We start from the raw sequence: 7,689 nt of genomic DNA, 5'->3' as shown, positions 1-7,689 counted from the left end.
GCTACCATGAGTTCAAAATCAAGGGGCCAGAAGGAACTCCTTTTCATGTCCTTCCTGAAAATTGGAAACAAAGACCCGTTCGCACTTCGTTGTGTTTTGCCAGAAATTAGGGAAATACCCGAGACACTTCCAGACGTGCACACAGTCTGGTATCCAAGAGCGCTAAGAAAAATTACACTTTGAGAGAAGTTGCTGGAAGACAGATAGGCCGGGTGCAACACTTCTTAAACAGGGAACTAAGACACCTTTCGGACTGCGGGAAAATCGGCAATCACATTAAAGGGTAAGTTGCTTATATTTTAGAGTCAATTTCAACAACTCGCGGTCCTGAAATATTTTCCGGAAATGCCGGCTAAACTAGGTCAGTTTTCTGGCACACCAGTCGTTATATAATGAAGGTTATTGTTGGATTTAGCGAGTGAACTATGGTACGAAAACATATTACTTGAATCATAGTTTCTTTTATATGAATCGGTCATTAAAAGCGTTTTTCCATATCACCGAATGCACAACAATAGACTACTGATCTCCAACTAAAACAATTTTTTCCGGAAATGCCAAGACTTCCAAGTTTACTGTCACATCTCACAACATAAAGTGTTGCATGCACCCACCCATTCCACTGAACGGAGGTGTATCACGAATTAAAGTAAATATACCTGCTACATTTTTGTTGTTGTGCCAGAACCATATCAGGCGAGCCCACAACGACAAAGAGAACTCCGGTGTATTAAAGATGGTAACGAAATGTACAGCACGGCGGAGGGGATTGAATTAGCAATCGCAGAAATGGAATTAGGCGAGGGATGGGATATGGCCATCGAGGTAAGCTATTCTATCTTCAGTACATCTGGACAGAGAGTCGACAGAGGGAGGGTCGCGAAGTGTTTCGATACTGTTAGTGATGAATCATAGTAGGAGATGTGTCGGTCCTAACCACGCTTCGCTCATGCAAATTGAACGAACTTCAGTTACAGCTCTCCGCTTGGAATATAGAAGCAACTTGTTCAGTGTCAATTTGTGAAATCAAGATGTATTTACTGTTAGTGTTTCGTTTATATTTTATAGACTGTTTAACAGCCAGCTTCACCAACTACCAAGAAAATGAAGCCTGAGTGAAAATAGAAGCTATCATATTAGTATCAATAAACAACGCTTTTGTGAACAGAATACCTGTTGTCTACCTTCGTGTATTTTTACTTGGAACAAATATTATACGGTGTCTGCCTGAAAATGAAACTTTTCGCAGTAGCTTTTGGACAAAGACAGTTTTCTTCCATACATCTCTGTTTCTATTCCATAATCCAGTAACCTATTGTAAAGCAAACATACAATTAATTAAATGAAATTGTATTGTGATGTTGTGAAAAAAGTAACTCCTTTCATCGCAGCGCCCCGTCGACTGCCATATTGAATTATACACTGTTGCTACGAAATAATGTCACGTGAACGAAAACTTGTGCAACGATTGGTTAATGGTTTGTTTTGGTCGAGGTTATCAAATCTGATAACGATCCCGGACTGGCTAATATGGCTTTTTCAAGCATTTCCGGGTAGATTCTTTCACGGCGAGCAGGCTTGGGTGGCACCTCTAATTCCTTTTTTCCCTTTCTCCCTTTCTCTTCTCCAATATATGACAGCGCGCAGGCTGGTACCTCTCAATTCAAACGCAGATTGAATGCTACTTTCGAGAGTATTAGCCGTCGTGACTTTTGAAATTACTTTTCTTGGGAGTGAGGAGGGGATGGATTATCGCCAGTCTAAAACCTAATCATAACAGCAAAATTGAGCGTTATAAGTGACTGAAATGAGTAAAACACAGAAACACTGGCTTTGCCGCTTTAGTTAGCGAAGGCTAGTGCTCTACGGGCAGCGAGAGCGTATTTTTGCGCGTGAGATTCGCGTTCTCAGCTCGCTCCTTTTGTACCTCTAAGGGCCTGATTACATGGCAAATTTCAGCCCGGCTTCTAAAAAAAACTTCTCTTAACACTCTATCCCGACCGATGTATCGATTTTGATCACTCCAGTGGCCATAGATTGAAAACGTGACAGAAAATTGGCGTTACTTTCGATTCCCACCAAATGTGGACAGTGGGATGATCTCATCATTAGCCAATTACAGGCCATTTTTCAGCTCTTTTCGTCCTATCCCCCCCTCGGGAGAGTTTTGTCAAGTTAGCTCATTTAGTATGCAAGGCACCGTAATGGCGGTCGGCGTCGGCGAAATGTTTATTTGCTCATAATTGGGGCAAAATCTTTCGGAGATAGAAGTCAGGACATTTGTAAGAATACAGAAAGTAATTTGGGACCAGTTGCTGGCTTCTAAGGTTAAATTTATCCAGAAGTAAGCTGTATTTTCGTTTTCGTGCCGAAAGCCACGCGGTGAAATATTATCGGCTTGTTATGCTGTCCTGTTCTGTTTTTCTTCTCTTGGTCTTTTTTGTAGTCCGCCGAGGCCATTCTTTCGTCTAAATCAGTTTTAAAAAGTTCGAAAAAGATGTTCCCATTTAAGTTTAAGATCTCAGGCGATAATTCTGGACTTTTTTAGCCGAAACGTCGGCTTTGTTATGTTTCGTGTTTTCAGTTGCTATGGACGACCGTGGCTTTCTTTGTCGGGTCAAGTCTAGGTAGTGAGGTTACAAAAAAAAATCTAATTAATTCTGGTTTTGTTCGATTTCGCTGAAATTTTAACACGATAAAGCTGGACTGTTGAGGAATAGATTTACCTTGATCGATGTGTGGTAGCTATTAACGCTAAAGTGATATATCGCTTCGAAGTCAGGGTTTTGAACAGATTTTTTTGCAACGCGTGGGTTCGGTTGATTTGTAATCGGAGGTTTTTGTTGACCCCGAAGGAAAAAATACCCGGAAAAGGTCATTTCATCGACGATTCAAACGGATATAAATATGTATATGTTCCGAGCTAAATTTCTGGTGAAAAAATATAATTTTTGATGAACGCTGGGTTTTTAATTTTTTTCCCGCGAAAGTCAGGATAGGAAATGAGTTAATTAATTAATTGGAGTAAATAACTTCATTTTCTCAAAAATACCACGCGGGTTAAAATGATAATAACAATTATTATTACCCAACTGCAGTGAATAGCGTCCAGTACAAATATACAGCGATATTGTACCGTTATTTGTAAAGTAGAAAACCTGTTTGCCATAGAGGTCGATGCGCGCACGCAAAACTGTCACACCCTCCCTCTTTTCATTGATAAATTTATTGACTACACAGTATCGATAATAAATCTCTTATTAGATGTTTTGGTGTGTAGTATCGCTTTATATTGTTACTCGTTGTTTGTATTTTGACTCGCCCTGCGGGCTCGTCAAAATACGGCACAACTCGTAAAAATATACAGCGATACTACACACCAAAACACCTAATAAGATATATGTACAGCAATTTGCTTAACGAATAACAAAAACTTTGGCTTTTATATTGGTGCAATTTTTTACACTAATTGTAATAAATTATTTTATCTTTTTCTCAGCTCGTGAGCGGAGGAACTCAACAAATCGTACAATCTGATTGGTTCCTGGAGCGGGCGGAATTTTCTCATCCGGACCGCCACAGCGGGCGGAATCTGTCAAGTTGATCTATTTTGGTGAAGGAATAAGCGGTAATCGTCATCTTTCGCCCTTTTTACAATTCCATAGACGATTAATCAACGCAAGTCTGTCTCTATTCACCTCTAAATGGCAAGGAAATTCACTGTAAGTAAATTCAATTGAGTTTTTTGAAGTTGTGAGAGTTTGTTTGGCTGTTTGTTGCTCGGCGCTGTAATGGCGCGTAATCCTCTGTCTGTACAGTTTTAAGTAAAAAATGAGTCAATTTCAGACGAGTTTACCTCTCCGATCGTTGCCGTAGTTGAGAGAATTTCTGTGGAATACACTTCACGAATTTCCTCGCTATCTGCCACTCAATTTACGGTAGAAAAGTCTGATTTCGAGTGATTCGCAACGACTGACAGAAATTGCTTTTGTAGTACAACTTCAAACTTTGCACGAAATTTCACATCGGAAAACACTTTTAGAGAACTTAAATAGTGAACTAAATGCAACTAACATAAAGTAGTTCGGTATAAATCTGTTCTTTAATACATCTTTCTTTGACTAGTATCTGAGTTACTCGCTCGTTCGCTCGTTAGATTTTTTACCAATGCTTTGTAGAGTCTGTGGACGGCGCGTAAGCCAATACAATGACAAAGCTGCGTAAACAAACCCACTTGTAAGCCGATTTACCGCAAGAAAAAAAGATAAACATTAAATTGTCCAGCTTAGGGTCGGTCCGTATAGTGAAAAACTATGACCTCGGGCTTGAAAATGCTGCCCTCAGCCTGCGGCCTTGGGCAGCATTTTCAAGACCTCGGTCACAGGTTTTTCCGATACGGACCTCCCAACCGGCGGTATTTTTGAGAAATGGCGTCATTTACTCACGCTCAAGGAACTTGATTTTTTCTTTAGTGTAGGGAGACCAGACTTGAGATGCGTTCTCCAACTGCGGTCGTACCAACGACAGATATGGAATCCAATCAGTGGTGCACGTTCTGTACATGTAGATAATACCCGACATCTTATTTGCTTTACTTATGATTAAGTCAATATAATGTTAAATGGTATGGTAATGGCTACAATGGTAAATTCGAAGAAACATGAACACCAAGATCTTTCTCAATTCAAACGACTGCAACCTGCGACCCACTCAGATTAATTATAGCCGAGCTCCGGCGGCCCGAAGGGCCGCCAAGCGGAGCCCCATACTCATATAGGAAAAAAAAGGAAACTCGTGAATGGATTTTCTTATGGTTATCATAGCTAACGGTATTGCTCGTGGGCGTGCACGCACGACAGCGACGACGGAGACGCGCAAGATGGCGCCATTCTCCAGCTAAGCTAAAAGGTTGGCAAAAATACACAGCCTTGATTTGTAGCCTCCTTCTTTGATATTGGATATCCATATTATGGTCAATTGACACCTGTCAAATTAAGGTATCCGCTGACCAGTATCACGTGACCATATCGCGGACTCAAGTTTAGATCTCATCGAGGTCACTGGTGTTTTTTTAAAGTTGACCGCTGACCAGGTGCTGGTTTTTCTATTGGATCGCGGGCTCATGTCATATTAACTTGTTGTAAACGGGGACTGGGTTGTTCGGAAGCCGGTTAACGCTAACCCAGGATTTAAGTTAAAAAAAATACAAAAACAGGTCTTGTATAAAAATTTTTTTTACTGCTTTTGTTTTGTGTATTTTAAGATTATTTAAACTCAAAACAGAAGGCCAAGCAATATACAGTAAACCTCACTGCAAAGTTACAAAATTCAAATCAAAATTGTAGCTTAACCTGGGTTATCCTAATCGGGCTTTGAACAACCCAGGCCAGGAGCTCTGCTTTTAGGCTGGGCTAAATCTATATATTATGATGTGTGCATTCTACGGAACCGGGATAAGCTCCGGCCTGATGGGCCACTTGGCTCGTATGCAGACTTTTATGTGGAGGTTATTAAGGTAAGGCAACTTGTAAGTTAAAGCTTCCGCTGCTTTATTTGTATCGATATCGTGAGAATGCCACAGAATATGGCTCCGAAAATGAAATGCTTAGTTTTACCTAATTTTCACTCATAATCGATTGGAAATTGCGTAGCTAGTTAATTTTGTTGATATCGGGTTAGGTCAAGACGGTAAAACGGCTTTTGTGTTTTAGTGGATGCTCATGAAATGACCATAAAGTTCTGTGTAAACAGTACGCTAGGACAGAAAAAAATATTTGTCGCCAAGCATGACACATGTACTTGTAAGCAACGTAATTTCAAATGAAGTAAAACAATCGTTGGACACGAACCACATCAAGGAACTTCTGGAAGAGTACAAAGAACAATTTGAATTATGGAATTGGGAAGCCTACAGACATTCAAGTACATTTAAATGTTGACCCTGATTTCAAGCGCGTCGACAGCTACCACGCCGACAACCATACGAAACGCGTACGAGAGAAAATGAAAAAAAGATTACATCTTCTGAACCAAGACTTTATGGAAAAAGATAATGAATTCACGGGACGGGTATTGCCGCCAGTGCTCACTTTGCACCAATCTGCATTTACTGCCACTCCAACACACCTGATGTACATTGTAACCCCTGAAAATGACGGAGCTACCAGAGGGACCGCGAAGAAAAGTCATTGTGGACTTCTGCGGACAGCTGGCTAATGGAGTCCTAGACACCTAATGGTTGAATTCTTGAGAGTCACCGGCGGAAAAGCAACCATCCCCGAATTCAAAAGGGTATTTGATACCTACAGTGTGCCAGAGGCGCAAAAAATCTGATAATGGCCCGCCATTCAACAACTTCAAATTTCAATAAAACGCAAGAGAGGAAGGGTTCAGACTTCGGAAAGTGCCCCCCGGATGGCTTGAAGACAACGGCGATGTAGAGAGGTGTATGCAGACAGTTAAAACACAGGAAAGAACCGCCGCAGAACACGGCAAACAGCTCCGTGACGAAGTGCGCAGAGGGATCAGAGCATACAGTGCAACCGTACACCCAACCATTGGAAATATCCCGAATGACCTTATGTTTGGGCGGGAACTGGTGGGAATCTCCTAGAAGCCTGCAGACAACCCGAGAGCCCGGACAACACTAAGGTTCGTAAGCGTGACCGAGAGCAAAAGGAGAAAGTGAAGAAATATGTCAATAAAATGAGACATACAGCGGCGGTGAGGATCAAAGTGGGCGACACAGTTTTAAGTAAGCAAGAAAATAAGAATAGCCTGACGCCCCTATTCAACCCGGTCCCGATGGTTGGCACTGGCATCAAAGGGGACATGATCACCTCCAAAAACAATCAGAACATTTAAACGAGGAACTATGCGGATTGGAGGCCGCTAAAAAACGGGTGCACGCCCTAGGACTCGTAAAAGGGGGGAGGGATGTAGTGGCGTGACTGTATGCCCAGAAATATATGTAAGGAATGCATTCATGTATTCAAGAATTTACGTGTAGACAGGATAGCAGAGTCATCAAGAGTACGTAACGGTTTGAAAGTTGACTTTAAACACTCGACATTAAAGGTCTCCCTAACTTGAAGGGAATAAAATACTTTGACCTTCTATTGTTAAAAATCATTCACTTACCAAACCCAACATTTGTGCCAAGTTTGAGCGAGATCGGTGATTTGAGCTGTATCATCTCCTACCTGGTTCTGCCAGGCTATTTGATACCTGAGTTCATTACTAGCCTTTACATCCACTTATTTCTGGCAATATAGATGTGGCACCGTTAATGTTGCGCAAATAAATCCTCTGGATGTATAAAAACACAGTTAGTTGAAATACCAAAACACATATCCGATTGTGCTTTAGATACACCTAAATCGTAGATTTTATGGAGCCGGAAGTCATCAAACGTGTTTACACATAAGTATCGACGTGTTCGTAGGCTCAGATAAATAAAGAAAAGGCGACTTAATTTTCAGACTACCTTAACAGTGGAATACGCATAAAACGGTACAAGTATGTCTCAGATATGAATACAGTATTTATCCGAGACGTCTCAGATAAGAATACGGTATTCCTCTTAGACATATTCACTGCCCGTTAGTAAAGATGGTATCAGAAGCGGCTGAAACTGTCTCTTCATGAGTTTGAACTTCCGTAGAAAATATTTGCGCCTTAAATTCATGG

This window comes from Orbicella franksi, chromosome 5 (genome assembly GCF_964199315.1).
Source record: "Orbicella franksi chromosome 5, jaOrbFran1.1, whole genome shotgun sequence".
NCBI lineage: Eukaryota > Metazoa > Cnidaria > Anthozoa > Scleractinia > Merulinidae > Orbicella > Orbicella franksi.
The sequence above is the reverse complement of the archived record's forward strand: the minus strand, read 5'-3'. Positions refer to the sequence as shown.